Source organism: Marmota monax, unplaced genomic scaffold (assembly GCF_021218885.2).
Source record: "Marmota monax isolate L192 unplaced genomic scaffold, Marmota_monax_Labrador192_F-V1.1 WCK01_AAM20220418_F8-fsc00002, whole genome shotgun sequence".
NCBI lineage: Eukaryota > Metazoa > Chordata > Mammalia > Rodentia > Sciuridae > Marmota > Marmota monax.
The window spans coordinates 32,762,867-32,785,855 of NW_026693571.1; the positions used below are offsets into that span (position 1 = coordinate 32,762,867).

Genomic DNA, 22,989 nt, shown 5'->3' on the forward strand with positions numbered 1-22,989 from the left:
ACATATAACTAATTGTTTAAAAATCTGGCAGCTGCTTATTATATTTTATAAATTTTAGAAATAATTTATTTAACATTGTAAATTGACAACTTCTAAATAATTCTATTATTTGCTCAAATGCTTATCATTTTTATGGTGGGAACATTTGAAATTTACTTTGAACAATTTTGACATGTATAAAACACACGTTAAATACCTTCACTCTGAAGTGCAATAGATCTAAAAACAATTAAAAAGCTTATTCCTCCTGCTTAAGACTTTTTTATCCTATGACTCTCACTGCCATATTTCCTCTCTCTCTCTGTCTTCTGTAACCACCATTCAAGTCTTTCTAGGAGCTTGATTGTTTTAGATTCCATATGCAAGTGAGATCATGCAGTATTTGTCTTTCTGTGCCTGACTTATTTCACTTAGCATAATGTTTTCCAATTTCACCCGTGTTGTTGAAGATGATTTCCTTTTTTAAAATGCTAAATAATATTTAATTGGGCACATACATCACATATTCTTCATCTACTCATCTGCATTTGGACACTTAGGTGATTCCATAACTCGGCTATTGTGAATAATGCTGCAATGAACATTTGAGAGCAGATGTCTTCAACGTGGTGATTTCAAGTCTTTTGGGTAAATACCCAGTAGTGGAATTGCTGGAACATATGATAGTTCTATTTTTAACTTTTTGAGGAACCTCTGTGGAGTTTTCCATATGGCGATGCTAATTTACATTCCCACCAACAGTGTGCAAAGTGTTCCCTTATCTTCTCACACTTGACTTTTCTCTTTAGCGGTTTGAAGTAACCATGCCTGTTCATACTCTTACCCCTGTGCAAATAGACCTGGTCACTACCTCTAAGTGCTTTTTTTTAGTCTGACGTTGTTTTGAATCTCAGAACAAGTTTAAATTCCTGGACAAGTCCAATGCATAATATTTTACATATTTTATTCTTATGTCCCCATTTTCTGGCAAGCTTCATTTAAATTTCAACAAGTATTCATGTCAGACATGAGCAATATGCATGTCCAGCTGGAGTTTAAAGATAATTTCTGATCATTTTTCTCTTTGAAAATTCCTGCCTTCTCTCTATTTAATCCTCTGAAGACAGGAAGTAAGTTTTCTAAGTAAAGGATCAGTTTGTGCAGCTGTTGTGTGACTTTAAATCAAACTGAGTTTCTGTGTTTTACTGTCATTGCAATACATTGCAAAAATTATATCACATTTTTTAAACTTTTTAAGTCTTTTCAGATGTGACACTTTTCCCTTTGTTTGGTTTCTGAGTTTCATTTAAGAGTGTTAATAAGAGAAATTTAAACAAAACTCTTAATATTATTAATAGATCCAAGGGAAAAAAACCCAACAACAACCAAGCAATAACAAAAAACCAAAATCCTGTTATCTTATAGAAACATTTTTCTGATTATTCTTCAAAAAATAACAAGAGCTAATCCCCTAAAGATATAATGAACTACCTCTCAGTCAGCTGCAAAAATGTATAAATAAATCTAGTGAGAAATTATCTTTATGGTATGGTCAGACTTTGATCTAGAATATTTCCTTTTGTTGTCACAAGATAAACTGATATGCTAGTGAAGTGTGGTCAACTACTGGAGGAGAAGTGAATTCAAGGAAAGCCTTGGCAAATGAATTATTTTACATTCCTTACAGTGCATGAAACCTTCATTAAAAGCTCATATGTGTATGATGACATCCACTGGCTATCCTAGCCCCATCACAAGAATCAAGCTTCTTGAAAAGAAACTCATAGACACAAGCAACTGTTCTCTTATAAGGACATGCTGTTTAGATTGGTGTTCTAAGGCTTTCTGAAGAACCACTCTTCACTTTATTCTGGTTGTTGCAATTTGTTTTCCAGAGACTTCCTTGTGATTTTAGCTCACTGTGTTTCAGAAAGCCACTTGACCTGTGAGGGGACATTTTTTTCTGCTAAATTTTTCATAATTTTTAGATAAAAATAAATTGTTGTCACTAAATTTATGAATTTGGTTTTCCCAAGTAATATATATTAGACATAGGAAAAAATGTTTCTTAAAATGAATATTTAAATAGTTAAGAAATTACATTCAATATGGTTCCTTAATTAGAGTTTTACAGCAAAGCGGTACCACCCTTAGCACTGGGAACTGGAACCCCTGACCTGGGCATTCTGTGTTCCTCTTGCCTCCTTTCCTCCCCAGACAGGGCACCTACACACCAGGAGCTGCTGTTCTTCCTCCTTTTCTACTTTTGCATTCCTCTCTGGCTTCTCCAGGACATTGGAGTTCCCTGTAAAAATGCATAGACCCACTTTGGGGTCCTAAGGCATCTTCCCCAGATAGAATACTCAAAACCCAATTAAGCTCCAGTTGTTCATCCTGTGGCTCTTGGGCCCACAAGAACTGTTGGGGTGTGTGATTCTAGTGTATAGATATGGACTGGTTTTTCCATAGATGTGCACTGAGGTCTCTCCTGCTACCAGGCAGATCTGGGTGGTGGTTAGGTGGAGGCTGAATGTACCTAAGGGCCTCAGTTTGTGGTTTTCATGGGCTGTGAGTGCTGGAGAGATGTGGGAGGCCATCCTTGCACGTGATTTGAGTTACCTCCCTGGCTGGGCGAGAGGCGCTTAGACACATCTTTGTGCCCAGAGCTTTCCCCACCCTTCTCAGGTCTGAGGGCTTGTCCAATTTGGAGGTGTGTCTGGCTACTACCCCTGAAGACCAATCATCACACCTGACCTTGGGACACTGCCCCCCTTAATCTTCATTGGATGGGATTTTCCCCAGAATTTCTTCCCCAATAAAAGTCCACTCCCTGGTGTGTTCTCTCTCTCTCTCTCTCTCTCTCTCTCTCTCTCTCTCTCTCTCTCTCTCCCTTGCTAGCCTCTTCAGTAAACCTTGCTACCATAATAGGTGGCTGGAGGCTGGAGCTAGGAGAAGCCGTCTGGAGCTGGCTTAATGATAATTAGAACCTGTCTCTTTAATTCAAACTCCCTTTTTGGATTTCTCACATAGCTGAACCTTCATTTATGAAGCCTTGTGCTAAAGAGAGGGCATTGAATGAAATAGAAGAAGTCACAGCAAACTATATGCTTCTTCTTTAAGATAGTTTAAACACAGCATGTAAGGGGGAGAGAATCTGCTCTTAGAGATCCTATAATCATTTGATTATAGGATATAATCAAAGTAAATTGAATGTAATCGAAGTAAATTGAATTTACTTTGGTTCATTGTTGCAATTTATCTGCCTGTCCACCTGTTCATAGTGTGATAAATACCAAGGTGCAGCAAGTGCTTGAAAGTGGGTGGGCAAGGAAAACTTTGCTTTTGCTGAAAGGGTGTGCTGGCTGGCAAGTGGGCGTGGGTAGGCAGTCCACCTGGTTATATCACTAGAGTAGCAGTGCCTTTAATCCTGATTAGAGGAGTTTAGGGGTATAATCTATGCTAATTTTAAAATTGGAGTGGGCCAAGGGAAGGACTATGATTAAAATGGCTACAGTTGTATCCAATTAAGGTTATCTTCTGAAAATGGACCACTGGACTTTCTAATTCTTACACTAATGGGATAAGAAAAAGAAGGTGATGGTGTGTGGTGGTACATGCCTGTAATCGCAGCGGCTTGGGAGGTTGAGGCAGGAGAATTATGAGTTCAAAGCCAGCCTCAGCAAAAAGCAAAGAGCTTTAGAGACCCTGTCTCTAAATAAAACATAAAACAGGGCTGGGGATGTGGGTCAGTGGTCGAGTGCCCCTGAGTTCATTCCCTGATAACCACCCACCTCACACACATAAAAAAAAAAAAGAAAAAAAGAAAAAGAAGGTGGCATGCTAAGGGCTATTCGTGGTGCAGGTAATAGTCCAAGTGAACAGAAATTAAAAGGCTATTTTGGTATTGGGAAGCATCTCAGAATTGGCTAAAGGCAATTAAGGGTTCCTCAACCATCAACTGCAATGACATACCCGCTTCCCAGTGGATGACACTCAATTTAATTTGCCAGTTAGAAATCAGTTTGTAATTGGAGTCATCCTTCTGGATGAGCAACAAAAATTGAACAAAATGAATAAAGCCATGGCTTACTAAGACAAGGAACAACAGGCAGCAAAGCACAAGAATTGAGAGAGGAGAAACAAATGAGGGAGGGAGCCCTACTGTGAGGAATGGTGACTTTGATCATGGTCTCAGACTGCCTCATAGGAGGCTGCACTTGTGCTGGAAACTTCCTGTGCAAAGATGCAGGTCAAGATTGCCCAGTTGCTATGGTGATGCCCTGCTTGAGGAGGTTCTGTGCAAGGCACAGGACTATCAGTCTTGATCCTGATTTCAGACACCAGCTGCCAGGATAGAAATTTATGATTGCAACTAGATAATTATAATTGGTTGTCAGTACTTTGACCTTTAAGTTTGCCTGCTTTTAAGAAACTTTCTCACAAAAAATCCTTTTGATGATAAAACCTCTACAATAAACATGCTGAGCTAGCTCTGATTCATTGTTTCCCATCAGAGGATGGTGTCCCACCTAGACTCAGACTTCTCTCTCTATGTGTATTTGTTTGTCTTTCTTAATCCCCATTGCCCCTCTCTGGTTTTCTAGGTACAGCTGTGTAGGTATCAGCACCCTACAATTGCCTGTTTACTGTCTGGCGAGTTTCCAGATTATAGTAGAGGCAGGGAGTATCCAGGTGGATGTTGGTGGTACCTCTGAGTTGAGGAGATAAGCTGGTCAATCAGGTAGGTGGCAGAAGCTTATAGGGCAGAGGACCTAAGAGGAGAGAGAGCTTCAGAGAACTTCAGAGATCTGAAGAGGGACACTTAGGGTCTTCAACTGAGTATGAATCAGTGTTTGTGTGTGAGGAAATTACCTGAAGCCAAGGAGGAGAAAAACACTCAAAAGGTGTCAAGGGAACAATCCCGAATGTTCTGAACACTTCAATTAAAAGACAAGGGGCTGGGTTGTAGCTCAGCAGTAGGGTGCTCACATAGCAAGTGTGAGGTGCTGGGTTCAATCCTCAGCACCACATAAAAATAAATAAATAAATAAATAAATAAATAAAAATAAAGGTATGGTGTCCAACTACAACTAAAAAAACATTTAAAAAAAAGAAAAAAATTCGCAAGTGGAATAAAAAAGCTAAGTGGTTGGAACAGACAATGGTACCTTGACAAAAAAATTAAACATGTTAACATTAAACAAAAATTAATTTCATATAATAAATAATAATTGTTATTAAATGAAATTAAAATTAAAAGTTGAAAATCATCTTAAATATTCAATGACAACTAATGTCTGATTATTTGAAGATTTGTAAAATTTTATAAAATTTATATCAAAAATTAAAATATATATTAAGATACACACACACACACACACACACACACATATATATATATATATATATATATATATATAGTTGTAGATGCACATGATACTTTTATTTTGTTTGTTTGTTTATTTATTTATTTATTTATTTTATGTGGTTCTGGGGATCAAACCCAGGACCTTACTCATGCTAGGCAAGTGCTCCACCCTTGAGCTACAATCCAGGCCTTAGCATTACATTTTTACTGGAAATTTTGTGATCCAAATCTTTGGATCATTTGTAGCAACATCATAAAAAAGAGTATGTATTTTCAAAAGCAATTCATTTCAGTGATTCCTATGGACAAAGCAATCTGAATAATTATCACATGGTAATGTGACTTCAATTTTTTAAAGAGTAAGTTACATCCTAAATAATATGGTACTTGTGTTAGTTAACTTTCTGTTACTGTAACAAAATACTTAATAAAATCAACTTATAAGGAGGAAAGGTTTATTTCAGCTCATGGTTCCATAGGTTTTAGGCACTGGTCAGTTTGCTTCAATGCTTTTGGGTCTGTGGCCAGGTGGAATGTCTTGGAGAGCACAGGGTGAAGCAAAGCTGCTGACTTTATGGCAGCTGGGAAGCAGGGGTGTTGGGGAGGGAAGAGGCTAGAGTCTCAACATCTCCTTCAAAGGTACATGCCCAGTGACCTACTTTCTTCACCTAGGCCCCACCTCTGGAAGTTTCCACCACTTCCCAATAGCACTGCAGGGTGGTGACCGAGCCTTTATGACCCTTTGGGAGACATCAGATGTTTCCTTTAAAGTTTCCTTCTTCTCTTGCTCCATGCTATAGTTTGAATGTTTAATGTCCCACAGACCCATCTGTTGAACGCTTGCTTGGTCCTCTCTGTGGGCTAGTGGGGATGAAGGAAACTTTATGAGGTGGAGCCTAATGGGAAATTTTTAGGTCATTCAGGGTATCACCCCAAAGGGATAGTGGCAATCTAATAAAGAGGTGAAAGACCTCTACAATGAAAGCTATAGAACACTAAAGAAAGGAATTGAAGAAGATCTTAGATTATGGAAAGACCTCTCATGCTCCTGGATAGGAAGAATTAACATTGTCAAAATGGCCATACTATTAAAGGTGTTATACAGACTTAATGTGGTTCCTATTTAAATCCCAATGACATTCTTCATAGAAATAGGAAAGGCAATCATGAAATTCATCTGGAAAAATAAGAGACCCAGAATAGCCAAAGCAATCCTTAGCAAGAAAGATGAAGCAAGAGGCATCATAATACCAGAATTTGAAGTATACTACAAAGCAATAGTAACAAAAACAGCATGGTATTGGCACCAAAACAGACATGTAGGCCAATGGAACAGAATAGAAGACACACAGAAAAACCCACATAAATACAGTTATCTCATCCTTGTTTGACAAAGGTGCCAAAAACATTCACTGGAGAAAAGATCGCCTATTCAACAAATGGTGCTGGGAAAATTGGAAAGCCACATGTAATAAAATGAAATTAAATCCTTATTTCTCATCTTGCATCAAATTCAACTCAAGTGGATCAAAGACTTAGGCACTAGAACAGAGACACTGTGCATAATAGAAGGAAAAATAGGACCAAATCTTCACCATATTGACCTAGGATCTGACTTTCTTAATATGTAAAGTGGCATTTGTTGGGTGAAAAGCATGTGGATTAGTTGAAGTAATGGAAGAGTGATGCTTTTGTAGGTGGTTTAGAATATCAAGAGCAAACATACCAAAGGCTGCAGAGCATTGAGTCTTTCCATAACCTCTGTAGAGAGGCTTAAGAATGTGTGATGCCCTCAAAGCAGTTATCCTGAACTTGGTGAGAATTGCATGGGAGAATGAAGCATCCTGTTCCCTTGGGAAGTAAAGTGGTGGAAATGACCAAGAGTTTGGGAGTTACTCAAACAGCATTGATTCTTATCTGTGGTCATAATATGCAGCCCAAGGAAAGGGGGGGGTCCCTAGAGGAAGCTAGAGCCCTGCTTAATGTGAGAGGACTGGGCAGTGATAGTGGAAGGGGGAGTTAGGGGTGGGGCCCCACATCTCCCTTGGGTTCTTTGAAGGCTTCCCAAGCTCTCTAAGAAGGCTGCTAGGATAGGCAATGTAAAGTGGCACTGGGTGGGTGAGAAGCATGTGGATTAGTTGAAGTAATGGAAGAGTGATGCTTTGGTAGGTGCTAAAGACAATGCCTTGCAGTAGTAGTAATAGTAGTAGTAGTAGTTTATAATATTTCCTTCCCCTCTCAACTGTCAAGACAGAAAATGCCAGATGCCTTTTTAAATTTTTGTCCCTCCAAACCTCCAACCTGTGATTTCTGAGGAAAAAAAGAAAGAACAAAAAATTAAATTGTCCTGAAGAAAATTCGAGTAGAAAATAAAGTTTGTACAGCATGGTACTGGTACCAAAACAGGCGGGTGGACCAATGGTACAGAATAGAGGACACAGAAACCAATCCACAAAACTACAACTATCTTATATTTGATAAAGGGGCTAAAAGCATGCAATGGAGGAAGGATAGCATCTTCAACAAATGGTGCTGGGAAAACTGGAAATCCATATGCAACAAAATGAAACTGAATCCCTTTCTCTCGCCATGCACAAAAGTTAACTCAAAATGGATCAAGGAGCTTGATATCAAATCAGAGACACGCCGTCTGATAGAAGAAAAAGTTGGCTACGATCTACAGTCGGTGGGGTCGGGCTCCAAATTCCTCAATAGGACACCCATAGCACAAAAGTTAATAACTAGAATCAACAAATGGGACTTACTCAAACTAAAAAGTTTTTTTCTCAGCAAAAGAAACAATAAGAGAGGTAAATAGGGAGCCTACACCCTGGGAACAAATCTTTACTCCTCACACTTCAGATAGAGCCCTAATATCCAGAGTGTACAAAGAACTCAAAAAATTAGACAGTAAGAGAACAAACAACCCAATCAACAAATGGGCCAAGGACCGGAACAGACACTTCTCAGAGGAGGACATACAGTCAATCAACAAGTACATGAAAAAATGCTCAACATCTCTAGCTGTCAGAGAAATGCAAATCAAAACCACCCTAAGATACCATCTCACTCCAGTAAGATTGGCAGCCATTAGGAAGTCAAACAACAACAAGTGCTGGCGAGGATGTGGGGAAAAGGGTACACTTGTACATTGCTGGTGGGACTGCAGATTGGTGCAGCCAATTTGGAAAGCAGTATGGAGATTTCTTGGAAAGCTGGGAATGGAGCCACCATTTGACCCAGCTATTCCCCTTCTCGGTCTATTCCCTAAAGACCTAAAAAGAGCATGCTACAGGGACACTGCTACATCGATGTTCATAGCAGCACAATTCACAATAGCAAGACTGTGGAACCAACCTAGATGCCCTTCAATAGACGAATGGATAAAAAAAATGTGGCATTTATACACAATGCAGTATTACTCTGCATTAAAAAATGACAAAATCATAGAATTTACAGGGAAATGGATGGCATTAGAGCAGATTATGCTAAGTGAAGCTAGCCAATCCCTAAAAAACAAATGCCAAATGTCTTCTTTGATATAAGGAGAGTAACTAAGATCAGAGTAGGGACGAAGAGCAGGAGAAGAAGATTAACATTTAACAGGGATGAGAGGTGGGAGGGAAAGGGAGAGAGAAGGGAAATTGCATGGTAATGGAAGGAGACCCTCAGGGTTATACAGTAGAGGGGGTAGAGAGAGAGGAGGGGAGGGGAGGGGAGAGGTGGGGAGGGGGGAGGGTGGAGGATGGGAAAGGCAGCGGAGCACAACAGACACTAGTATGGCAATATGTAAATCAATGGATGTGTAACTGATGTGATTCTGCAATCTGTGTATGGGGTGAAGGTGGGGTTCATAACCCACTTGAATCAAAGTGTGGAATATGATATGTCAAGAAATTTGTAATGTTTTGAACAACCCACAATAAAAAATTAAAAAAAAAATAAATAAAAAGGTGAGTCCAAAAGGGAAAAAAAAAAAAAAGAAAATAAAGTTTGTGCCCAAGAAGGCCCTGTGCAGCAGAGGAGGGAGGGGCTCCGTGACTGGAGGAAAAAGGGCAAGAGTGAGCCCAGATGCCTTAGGTAAGGAGAGTCATCCTTTGTGTGAAAAGTCAGAGCCTCTTGGGGACTTAAGACTCACAGAGAAGAGGAGAGGGTGATGAAACCAATTTTCTCAACACTGAAATAAGAGTTGTGTAGATCATATACAATGGACTATTCTTCAGTCCTCTCCAGAGGTATGAAATAAATCCATTCAGAGGCAGGGTAACATGGAATGGCTATGGAAGGCTTGCACTGAGCTGCGCCAACACCTTAGTTTGATGTCTACTCAGATCATGGGCCATTCTACTGAATTCTTTCATCTCTGAGGGTTTGCTTTATGTCACAGACATCATCTATCCATCTATCTATCTATCTATCTATCTATCTATCTATCTATTATCTATTTATTTATAGTTAAGAGACAAGTTTATTGTATTATAGTTATTGTTCAGTCTGTAAAATAATTTCATCATCTTCCTTCAATAATACTTAGAAACTGCCTTTCTAATAAGTCAAATTAAACCATATCAATATTTTGGGCAAATTTGTATTTATACATATTTCATCAAAGTAGCATCCTTAAAACATTATTTATTTTTGCTCAACACCATGTAATATCATTATTTTAATTTCTTCCCCTATAAACACACTGCTGGTCAAGTTCCAATCTTTTTCACCAGTACCATATTCATTCATTCATTCATTCATTCATTCTTCTCTCTTTAGGCATTTATTAAAACTATATTATAGGAAAACACTCACTCCAGCCGGAATGGCAATTAGCAAGAACACAAGCAATGATAAATGTTGGTAAGGATGTCAGGGAAAAGGCACGCTCATACATTGCTGGTGGGAATGCAAATTGGCATAACCATTACGGAGATTCCTTAGAAAACTTGGAATGGGAACACCATTTGACCCAGCTATCCCACTCCTTGGTCTATATCCAAAGGACTTAAAATCAGCATACTATAGTGATACAGCCACATCAATGTTTATAGCAGCTCAACTCATAATAGCTAAGCTATGGAACCAACCTAGGTGACCTTCAACAGATAAATGGATAATGATGGAATGTTACTCAGCCTTAAAGAAGAATGAATTTGCCAGTAAGTGGATGGAGCTGCAGAATATCATGCTAAATGAAATAAGCCAATCTCAAAAACCAATGTTTTCTCTGATGTGCTGATGCTAATTCACAATAAGGAGTAGCGGTAGGGAAGAATAGAGTTATTTTAGATTAGGTAGAGGGGAGTTAAGGGAGGGGAGGGGGTATGGGGGTTAGAAATATAATAGAATGAATCAGACTTTACTACTCTATATACATATATAAGTATATGATCATTGAGATTCCACATCATGTACAACCAGAAGAATGAGAAATTATATTCCATCTATGTATTATGTATCAAAGTGCATTCTACTGTCATGTATAACTAATTAGAATAAAAAAAAGGGATAGTGGGAGCCTGGGTTTTGCTTTCTTGCTTTTGCTTTATGAGGTGAACAGTTTTGCTCTGCTCTATGCTCCCACCATGATGTGCTTTCTTACTACAGGAACAAAACAATGGGCTAATTGATCATGGACTGGAACCTCTAAAATTTTTCAGCATAATAAAACTTTTCTCTTTATAAGTGAATTATCTTGAGTATTTCATTACAGTGATAGAAAGTGAGCTAACACACTCCTCTCTTCTTTTTCTCCTCCTTCTCCTTCTAAAGCCTCTAAAACAATGCATGGACTAATTCTATGAGAAGGCAATGTAGAAATTAACAATAAGAGCTGTTTGAGTACAATGCAAGTCCTGAATTCTCATGATATTACCTCATAGCTACCCATGAGACACCATTTTGGGGATGAATACACAGAAGCTCAGAAAATTCTGAAACTTGCTGACGTTTGATATTAAAGTAGAGTCAAGCTCAGGGGTTTGACTCTGAAGCCCACGATTTTTACTACTATGTTAGAGTTAATAAATTCAGATATAAATGTTAATTATTCAGGGGCAACCCTCTGATATTCAGTGTACCATGAGTGCATTGCTTCTTTTTATGTGAATTGACACTCTTCACTCAATCATTGGCTAACTCCATGTCAAATGACCTGGTCAAAGCAGTCCATGTATTCTCTCCTCATGACAAACTGGTTCCTTATGCTGCTTCTGTGTCCAGATGAGTTACAGTTGTTCACCTCTGGGTTGGCTACAAAGAGCACATTTAAAACTTTAAAATGTCTCAAGTATCAAAAGGCAAGTGGTTTTACTTATTCTGACTTGGAATCTGTTCTGGAACATACCTCTAAACAACTAAAAAATCTTCTTTACTATAGTAGGATGGAAAATTTAAGGCATAAATTTAAGACTGATTTTAATATCTATTGCATATGTAAAAGAGTGTGGGGTTTGATTTTTTCCTGTTGCCTCAGAATTTTGGCTAAAACCCAAAGCTAAGGACAGATGGCACTAAGTTTTCCTAAGCTCCCAGTGGCTCCTAGGGCTTACTAAGTGGCACTGTCTCCACCACCATTGCTAGTTATTACTCCATGCCCATTTTTTTCTGCTTTCCCAGAACTTGATGAAGGAGACCATTCACAGTTTGTAGCTAGGGGATGCTTGGAGAAAGAGGCAGTAGTGTTTTTCCATCCGTGTAGCCAAGTGAGTTAGCTTCAGTAAAACCTCATGAAGACTGGGGACATTTTGTAAATAGTAGACTGTCACCCTGTCCCTTTAAATATTTACTTAGCTGCAGAATCTGGAAATTTATCTTTTTGCTAAATATATGACATTCGGTTCTTCTCCGTTCTCCTCTGTCGCTATGGGAAAGAAGAGGGAAGTGGTAGATAGTGGCTCTGGATATTTGAAGACGTGTTTGTGGTGAGATTGAAGGAGATGAAATACTCCTGGAGACAGAGGATTTCATACACAGAGTGGGCCAGGGTGAAACTTCACGTGCACACAGGCTTAGGTTGAGGGTGCCCCACCAGGGGATGCCACCACAATCTGAGAGAGTCAATCTAAACTGACTGGGAACCCCCCCAAGCTAGCGTTGTGGAGAAAGTCACATAAGGGGAGTTTCATTGTCCTATCTTCATTCCCAAATTGTCGCTGAATCCAGTCAGAGTGGCGAATGTCCATAATGAGGGATAAAAGAAGGTGTCTCAGAGACAGCCCACATCCACTTCCTCCACTTCAAACACTAAGTCTGTGTGGGGTGATGGAAAGGACGGAGGGAGGCCAAGAGTTTTGAGCCGAGTGTGAGGTTCAAGTTTTAGAAAAAATTAATAGCATTCATTGAGTCTTAATTATTGGCAAGAAGATGGTTGTAATAACTGAAAATGACTTTGGAATCATCCCGTGTCACTGTTAAGGTGGCAAGCATTCAACTGGAAGAGTAGATTTACTCCGGGACCGGTGGTGGTCATAGTTGGTGGATAAAAGTCATTTGGAAATTAAATGCCAATAATTGTGAGTCCTTAACTGGCAGGTATATTTATAAGTGAATTGTTTCCCTCTACAAATTTCCTTGTCATTTTTCCTTTCTTTCTTTGTTTTGTAGTGCTAGGGATTGCCTTGCACTTGCTAGGCAAGTACTTTACTTCTGATCTACATAGCATCTCCCTGTCATTTTCTTTATGGGCAAGGCTTCAGTTGCTTTCTATGTTATTTAGACTGTGGCTGTCCAGTAGAATATTCTATAATGATGAAAATGTTCTATGCACAGGCCAGCATAGTATTGCTATAGTTTGGATTGAATGCCCCCAAAAAGCCCTGTGAAAGGATTGGCCCCCAGCCTCCGAGGCTATTAGAAGGTAGTAAAAAGCTTTCAGAAGCCAAGGTAGAAGTTTTGCAGTCTTATGGGGTGTGTTGCCTTGAAGAAAATATTGGGACCCTGGGCCCTTTTCTTTCTCTTCTGCTTCCTGGCCACAACAAGGTGAGCAGGGTTTGTTCTACCATGATGTCCTGCCTTGCCACAGTTCAGAAAGCAATGGGACCAACAGATCATGGATTGAAACCTCTGGGACTATGAGCCAAAATAAATATTTCCTGTTTTGAAGTTGATTATCTCAGGTACTTTGTTACAGTAGCAGAAAACTGATCAACACAAGTGACCACTAGACATGTGGTCATTGAGCATTTGAAAAGTGTCTAAGAAAACAGAGGAGCTGAATCTTTAATTTTATTGAATTTTAACTTATTTTGATTTAAATTTCAGTAGTATCATGTGGCTAGTAGCAATGGTGTTGCACAGTGATGGCCTAGGTTTGGAAAAAAAAAATTGGGTAGAAGAAAAAAGTGAAGATGAAGGAAAGTTCTATGTCAATAATTGGTTTTCTGTGAATTCATTTTTTAAAGGTATAGTATAGAAGCTCCATTTGTATTAACTTGGCTAAAACTTATTTTAATCCAATTTAAATTTTTAATTTTTGGTATGTCACATATTTAAAAAGCTACTTATCACCTTAATAATGTTGAAAAAATAAGATGCTTGGATTTAAACTGTAAAATACTGTGCCATAGAGAATCTTTGAGATTATTCCTCCCTGGGTCATTTTTCTGGAAATACTTGCTTTGACCTTTAAGTAAGGTTAAACATGATTGCTTCTCCCTTAAATTAATTTAGCTCCTCAGTATTGCTGTTTATCAGTTTGATTGTTTATATCAAACAATGGCTAAATTAGAGTCAAGAAGGCCAAGATGGGGCCAAAGACATTTTTTGTGCAGATGAATGATTCATGATACTTCAGCCAGAATCAAGGCAGATGAGATGCTGTTCTAGTCCATTTCCAATGGGAGAGAAAAGAGAACCTCGTTCTTCTCTTTCTTCTCAACCACATAAACCAATTCTCTCATTATTATTTAGATTAAGTGGGTACATATCCTTTTATTACAGCAAATAGAAGATCAGAATTCTCAAACCGATGATACATGGTACTACCTGGAGTAGGAAGAGCCCTTCATCCTGATTGACTACTACTATTAATGAGAACTACATACTATTATATATATTATGTATAATTAACAGAACTGAAATAGGTATAATTGGCTGATGAATTCTAATATTAAAATAGCAAGTATTTTAAATATTTTATTCCAGTGACGTGGCTGTGTATTTTGCAGTGAACTCATTCTGGTTGGCTTTATAAAAAGCTCTAGGACTTTCAATTCAGTGATCATCAGGAGGGGTCCCAACTAGCTGCCTGCAGACCAAATTCTACCAGGACAATGGTTACCAAAATGTTTTTTATATTTTTGAGTGCCTCCAGGTAAGCATCTTTAATTTGCCTCTGTTCATATCTGACATTATTACATAGTTAGTGATGGTGGAGGGTTTCTGAGTTGTCAACTTTCATTCAACCTATTGACAAAAATATCTAGGCTCAGTCATCTACGTCTTGCTCGATGGAGCTCAACTTATTGGTTACATAGACTTTTAAACAAATTCAGAGACTTAAGGCAGACATAGATACTCCATCAGTTCTGGAGTCTCCAATTCTTTAGATTGTGTCCACTGTATGATTAACATGAGGGATGCTGGAAGGAAGCCATATGTGAGAACAGTATGATAAGTACTAATTTCTAGTCTAGGAACAAGTCGGATCGAGAACCATCTGCCTACATTGTATTAGCTTTTACTACAAAACGGTTTCTTTTTTATGAAACAAAATTTAATACTGTGCTTTTAGCTGTATTAACAAAAAATGTTGAATTAAAAAAAATTCGTTCATTATCTTTACATAAAGACAGATGGGATATATTCCTGTATCCCTAGAGCCAGAGCAAATAAAATTTATTTTTGAATTAGTGTGTTTCCTTTCACCAGGCAGTGAGAATTATTTTGCCTGAGATGTTTCCTTTTTAGCTTGGTTGTCAGCATATTAAAATTAACTTACAGCTGCTCCCTTACACACTTTATTTTCCATTTCTCTATATGGTGTTACTTCTCCTTTAGTACATTTCTAAGTGAACGTTTATATTTTCTTGTAACCAATGTCAGTGTACTTTTGGAAGTATATGACTTTAAAACTGCAACTAAATAATTATGAAACAGCTATATTCAAATATGCCGAATGATTTTTTTCTTTCTTATTGATTCTTTTTAGTTATACATAACAGTAGAATCCATTTTGACATAATTATAAGACCATGGAATATATCTTGTTCTAATTCAGTCCCCAGTACCTCCCCTTCCCCTTCCTTCCTGCTAGCCCTTGCTCCCTTTCCTCTGCTTTACTGATATTTATTGATACTTCTGCCATTCATCCATAGTGTGTGTGTGTCTCTGTGTGTGTGTGTGTGTGTGTGTGTGTGTGTGGTGTGTTTAGTTAGTTTCATGTGGATGTACTGATAGTGAAATCACTGTGGCATATTCATATATGTCAGATTCATTCCATTGTCTTTCTTTCCCTCTTCTCTTCTCCTTTTCCTTCATTGCCTGTTGTCTACTCCACTAAACAACAACTTTTTTTTTTTAAATCCCTCCCCACTCACTATTGGGGATTAGCTTCCACACAGCAAAGAAAACATTCTACCTTTGGTTTAGGGATTGGCTTATTACACCTAGTGTGATAGTCTCCAGATCCATCCATTTAATAGCAAATGTGCTTTTGGCTGCATAATGAAAAAAAGGTGGGATTAAAAAAATTCGCTCTTTGTTATGGCTGAATAATACTCCATTGTGTATATATACCACATTTTCTTTATCTATTTTTCTGTTGAAGGGCTCCTAGGTTGGCTTCATAGCATAGCTATTGTGAATTGTGCTGCTATAACCATTGATGTGGATGCATCACCGTAGTATGCTGATTTTAAATCCTTTGGGTATAGACTGAAGAGTAGGGTAATTTATCAAATGGTGGTTCCATTCCTAGTTTTTTTTGAGGAATCTCTATACCACTTTCCAGAATGGTTGCACTCATTTGCAGTCCCACCAACAATGTATAAGTGTACCTTTTCCCCACATCCACACCAACATTTATTGTTACCTGTATTTTTAATAATTGCCATTCTGACTGGACTGAGATGAAAGCGCAGTGTAGTTTTAATTTGCATTTCTCTAACTACTAGAGATGTTGAACATTTTAAAAATATATTTGTTGACCATTCATTTCTTCTTTTGAGAAGTGTCTGTTCAGTTCCTTTGCCCATTTATTGATAGGGTTATTTATTTTTTGGTGTTAATTTTTTTGGTGTTTTTTAATTTCTTTTTATATCTTAAAGATTGATGCTGTATATGGGGTGCAGGTGGCAAAGAGTTTCTCCAATTCTGTAGACTCTTTTTTCATGTCCTTGATTTTTAGTTTGATGCCATCCCATTTATTGATTTTTGATATTATTTCTTATGTTTTAAGAGTCTTGTTATGTGACAAGGACTTATGTCCTGAGTGACATGTTGGAATGTTGGGCCTACATTTTCTTCTAGAAGGTGCAAGGTTTCTGATCTAATTCCTAGGTGTTTGATACACTTTGAGTTAAATTTTGTGCAGGGTAAGAGATAGGGGTTGTTTCATTCTATTACCTATGGATTTCCAGTCTCCCCAGCACCATTTGTTGAAAAGGCTATCTTTTCTCCAATGTATGTTTTTGGCAACTTTGTCAAGTATGAGATAACTGTACTTATGTGAATTTGTCTCTGTGTCTTCCATTCTATTCCATTGGTCTTCGTGCCTGTTTGGGTGCCTGTATCATTCTGTTTTTGTTACTATAGCTCTGTAGTATAATTTAAGGTCTAGTACTATGATACATCCTGTTTCACTTGTTTACCTGAGAATTTCTTTAGCTGTTCTAGGTCTCTTATTTTTCCAAATGAATTTCATAACTGCTTTTTTATTTCTATGAACAATGTTGTTGGAATTTTGATGGGAATTACATTGAATCTGTATAGTGCTTTTGGTAGTATGACTATTTTAACAATATTATTATTATTTTTTTAAGAGAGAGAGAAGAGAGAGAGAGAGAGAGAGAGAGAGAGAGAGAATTTAAATATTTATTTTTTAGTTTTCGGCGGACACAACATCTTTGTTTGTATGTGGTGCTGAGGATCGAACCCGGGCCGCACGCATGCCAGGCGAGCGCGCTACCGCTTGAGCCACATCCCCAGCCCCAACAATATTAATTTTGTCTATACAAGAACATGGGAGGTCTTTCCATCTTCTAAGATCTTCTTTAATGTTTTTCTTTTGTGTTCTCAAGTTTTCTTTGTAGAGATCCTTCACCTCTTTTGTTAGATTGATTCCCAATTATTTTATTTATGAATGGGATAGTTTTCCCAATTTGTTTTTCAACAGATTAATCATTAGAATATAGGAATATGATTGATTTATGGATGTTGATTTTGTGTTCCAGCACTCCACCACTGACATATAACCCAGCCCTCAAAGCAATATGCATATTTTTTTCATTGCACAGAAAAATCTGGAACCATATCTACCATGAGTTCACAATAATTGCCTCTGGGTAATTAGGATTATAAGTATTTAAAATGGTTTTTATTTTTTCTTATGTGTATTTTTGCTTATTTTTATAATTAGCCAATATTACAATAAATGCAAGCAGACTTAAAATTAAAAACCAGTCAATAGTTTAAGACTTTTGTTTGTATGTGTATTTGATGGTAGAGCAACATGAACAGTGAAGATAAGGATCTGTTGCCCATCTGTTAGAGGAAAATTGGGCCCAGAGAGGAAATTCAAAGAGCAGTTTACAGATGAACCCTCAGTGATCCTTTGATCTTCAGATTAGCTTCCTCATAGGAACCATTTAGTGTCTCCTGTTAAGAGGATGAGATGAGACATCTACCTCTTCAATAAAGTCCCTTTGATTTCATAGAGGTGGAAATAAAGGGATTTTAATAGATATGATCCATTAAAGTCTGTTTATTAATGTTTATTAATCTTCCTGAGAGACTTCCAGAGATGAGCTCTAGCACAAAATAATTTAATTAACATCTGTAAGCACTCTGTGTTTTAAAAAAAATATAGTGATTCATGGATTTAGAATACTAAAATTTAATAGTAGCTTAGAAAAATATAACTCAGTGCCTAGTCACATATCAAGAGGAACTAAAGGTGCCCTGTATAAAGGTAGTTCTCCAAAGATTCCTGGGGAAGGCTTTTATTCTTTTTTTTACTTTCTTCCAGTTCTTTTAAAGCATGGGGATATTATATTATCTCTGCTACCACTTTGTATGATGATTGGCATCGAAACTTGAAACTTCCATTTCCAGAATAGAGTCACTTTTAAAACACAGGTGTCGTCATTTTCCAGAAGTGGTTGATAATTCTGGCTAAATCCCCTGGAACATTTAAAAGGTTCAGTTGTCTCCAAATAAAACATTTCTGGGCTTCCGGATGGTGTCCGACTGATGGGTAAAAAGTGGGAATATGAGGGCAGTCATTTGGACAAGTGCTGTTTTCCTGTGAAGATGAGGGAAATAATTCTGCTTCCAATCTGTGAGGTACCATCTGTCTGTGGGTTTATGTTGTCATTAATCAGAGATTAGGTGTAATGATCTCTGCAGAAAAAAATACCTCACCTGCAACAAATCTTTTACTGCATCTGTTCCCAACATGTCAATTAAAGTCTACCTTTTACGACAGTTAGTATTGTTGTGCCTGATCCTCTATTAGCTATAAAGAATCCTAAAGAAAGAGACTATATATGGTTTTGATTTTTATTTCTTGTAAAACCTAAGACAGTATTTTTCACCCTATTCATATTCAATGTTTATTGGATTGACTCTATTAGTGTTTTTTTATGCTAATAAGCCAGTCAGGGTAAAAAAATCACTGGTTCAAAATCTTAAGGAAAGAAAGTCTGTGTACATCAGATGGAATGACACTTCTTTGAGACGACTCCTAATACTGTCAGCGGTCATATCTGTGGTTAATGCCTTCAAAGAGATGTCTAATTATGAAAATCCCTTGCTAGAAATTGGTTTTGGGAAAAGCTCATGACCCAAGATGATTCAGGGAAGCATAAGCAAAGTTTTCAAAAAAAAAGATTTCATATTTTTAAGTAGGTGAAGTAAGAGATGTTTCATTAGATTCTTTAAACATTTTCATATCTAGATGCACTAGAAACTCCGTGACCTTGGGTAACTCTTGTGACCTTGGGTAACTCTTGTGACCTTGAGTTACTTTGGGGCCATGAGGGACCAGTCTGGGGGCAAAGGCAATGCTGATAGAAGAGTGGAGGAAACAAGGAACATCTTTGATGAGGCTGTGGAGCTGCTGTGCCTAACTAACCCTATAGGTTAGACTCCTATAGGTTGGGATTCTTATGTGAAGTAATATGTTTCCTTATCATTAAAGACAATGTACAGAAATTATTTTGTTATTTGTAGTTAAAATGCATCTGAAGATGACTTTCACTGTAACCTCGAAAATTTTTGGAGAAAATATATGTTCTTCATTATGTTCTAAGCACATATGGGGCTAAATAACAAAAGCCTTCTGCCTTTGAGAGCTTATGGGTACAAAAATAATACCCTTGAAAAAAAATTGAGGTACTTTATCAAAGAAGCCAGATGTGGCTGAAAACCAATCACTTGTTTCAACCCAGAAGCTTCTGCACCCTGGATGCTGGTGCACAGGAAGAAGAGACTTGGAGCTAAATCTGGAGGTAGGAGCTGAGGCAGCACAAACAGAAGACAAGGTGGACTAAGGAAATGAACATGTGGGAGGAAAATAGTTGGAGTGTTTTATCATGGTCCCCAGCCTGGGAAAGAAATTGAATTTAGGAGTGCCCAGGTGGGCTGAAGAATTGGAAATGGCTAAGGGGTTTTGGGATGATGGCGATGATGAGTGGTAATGGAGGATCAAAGGAGTGAAAGTGATAGAAACAGAGTGGGTTATTAAGATGGAAGACTTAGAGGTGTTGAAACACAAGTTTACAAATATTGTAAGCCTAATTTTTATTTATTAGTTTATGAAACCAATATTTTTACTTGCTTACTATTAATAACTTATTGGATCCATTTCTATATTTTAAGTAGTTATGACTGTCTTCAGTGGTTAAATCAGTGACCATTGGTGATCAATGTAGTAGAAAATTATGCACCACAATTGTGATTCTAAAAAAGAACTTTGCAAAGAGAGAACTAAGCCAAACTTTTCTTGATTCCTCTGCTAGCTAATTCCAAAAGGAAAGTTCTCATATTATCTTTGTCTAGGGGTCTTATTTTAATTTTTAATGTATTGGAGTCCACCATGCCTGATGGCCAAAATAAGAATCCTAAATTGGCCAGATTTTTGTATGCCATATATGGAGATGTATATTCATACCTTTCTATTTTTTTGTACTTTTGTTTCCAAGGCACTCAAACTGACCTCAACACTGCAGACATGTGTAGCTCAACATAGAAACCCTGGTGCAATATCCTAGAAATGAAAACAAAGGACTCAAAATTCAAAACTATCTGACATTATTTAGATAATGTCAGCTCAGAGGGGAGAGGGTGAATTGTGATTTTATTTTTGTCCCCTGTTGGTTTGTTTTTGTCTGTTTCAGTATTAGATGTCCTTAATATCTACTCTGGTCAAGGGATGCTAATTAGTATAATGATATGAAATATGAATCAGAACTAACTCTTATGCCCTAAGACTTATTGTCCATTATATGTATTAATGATAAGAAATCCACATCTCTTAAATTATTTCAAAGAACCTCATCTTCAAATATATGGTAGCAACATGAGATGTCCATGTGAGTGTCAGTTATAAAGACAAAATAGTAAGAGTTTAAAAATATGCAAGTAAACTATTGGAAGTTCTTGTTAAGATTATGTTTTTGATTCTGTTAATGAAACCTGGAACAGTTGAGTTTTGAGTATTCCTACAGAAAGTGGCATATAAAATTAGTTTTATGTTTAACAAATTTATTCTTAGGAACTTCTGACTTAAATGTGTTAATTGGATTTTCAAATTCCACAACAATTTAGAAATAATCTCAATTACTGATGACAAGAAATGCATTAAATACAAAAATATTTTTAAATGATATAAATCTACTGTGGTTTACATGTGTACCATGTGGTATGGTTTCAAAAAACTGTTTATTAACATTAATGTTAACTCAAACTCTGTACCTTACAACCTTCAGTGTCTGATTTTTCTCATTTCCCTGGTGAGTTTACTTGAGGAACAACTGGGAAAGGATTGGAAGAATCATTATCATTGAGTTTAGCTGTAGTGTTGAGGGCCCTTGCTCATGGGGATTTAGACTCCTTTTCAAAGATTTCTATACATAAAAATTGAACTAGGCTGAGAAACAGGGCAATGAATTGTGACTTTTAATCGGGAAGGCCTCCTCATTTTCTGGATTGTCATACCTTGATTTCGACTGTACATGTCGTCTGCATTGTCCAATATGGTAGCCACATACATGGTAGCCACATATGGCTCTTGAAATTTAACTGAATCAAATAATCAGATCTGTTCCTCATTATGCTAGCCACATTTCCAAGATCACTGATTTTCAGAATCTCTCCATGAACATGCTATCAAAAACTATACCCTTGAGCTTGCAGGGCTGCAAGTTTTTCCTGTTCATTCTAAACCAACTTCACAACTTTTAAATCACAAAGACACAGGTTTTTACTCTGCCTCAAATGGAATCCCCTTTTCAGCAGCAGAGCTGCTGGGTTTTAACCTTGCTCACTACACCTGGAGGGGAGGGAACTCCGGGAAAGTCTGCTGCCACTGACTCTGTCAGACTTACTTCCTCTGCTGTAGCAGTTTGTCAAGTATAAATGCTTTCAAATTTATTAACTGACTTTGGCAAATCCCACTATGCTAAATTAATTGTCTTTTTTTTAACATTTCTCCAGTTTTATATTATTTGGTGAAATCATCGACCTCTTCAAGCCCCCACATCTGAGAAGTCCATCCAAGAATGATATGTTTCCAGTTGGCACAGCCATTAACATTTATGTGGCTAGCATTAACACCTCAGTAAACACTGGCTAATAATTCTATATTATGAGTATTAATAAAGTACCTATCACAAAAAAATGAAATTCTGTGACTTCTCTGACAAAACTTATTAAACCTACTTTATCTCTCTCAGTAAAATTCTGTGCCCTTATGAGGCCCACATGACTTGCATCTTTTCCCTACTCTATGTCAGTCAACTTCCTGTTACTGTGACAAAATGTCTGACATAATCAACTTACACGGGAGAAAGGTTTATTTTGGTTCACGGTTTCAGTGGATTCAGTCCATGGTTACTTGGCCCTGTTTCTTTGGGCCTAGAGCAGGTTGGTACATCATAGCAGGAGTGCATGTGGCTCATTTCATGGCCAGGAAGCAAAGAGAGAGGCAGGAAGAGGTGAGGGTCCCATTATAACCTTCAAAGGCATACTCACAATGACCTAACTTCTTTCCACTGGGTCCCATCTCCTAAAAGTCTCAGCATCTCCCATTAGCAGTAAGCTGGGATCCATTCCTTAAACATGTAGACATTTGGGGAATATTCCAAATCCAAACTATAGCACACCTCTCTTCTCTTGACTGTATTTCCTACAAGTTCGTTGTTCCCTCTGCTGTAACCATACTGTCTTCTGCTATTTCTCCAAATGCAAAGCTCACTACTCCCCTCAGGGTC

The 22,989-nt window shown here is 37.6% G+C and overlaps 1 pseudogene; it reads right to left on the reverse strand.

Moving 5' to 3' along the window:
• Positions 1 to 21,770, reverse strand: part of LOC124102713 (ras-related protein Rab-9A-like) — a 55,428-nt pseudogene extending 33,658 nt beyond the window's left edge.
• Positions 21,771 to 22,989: the final 1,219 nt, after the last annotated feature.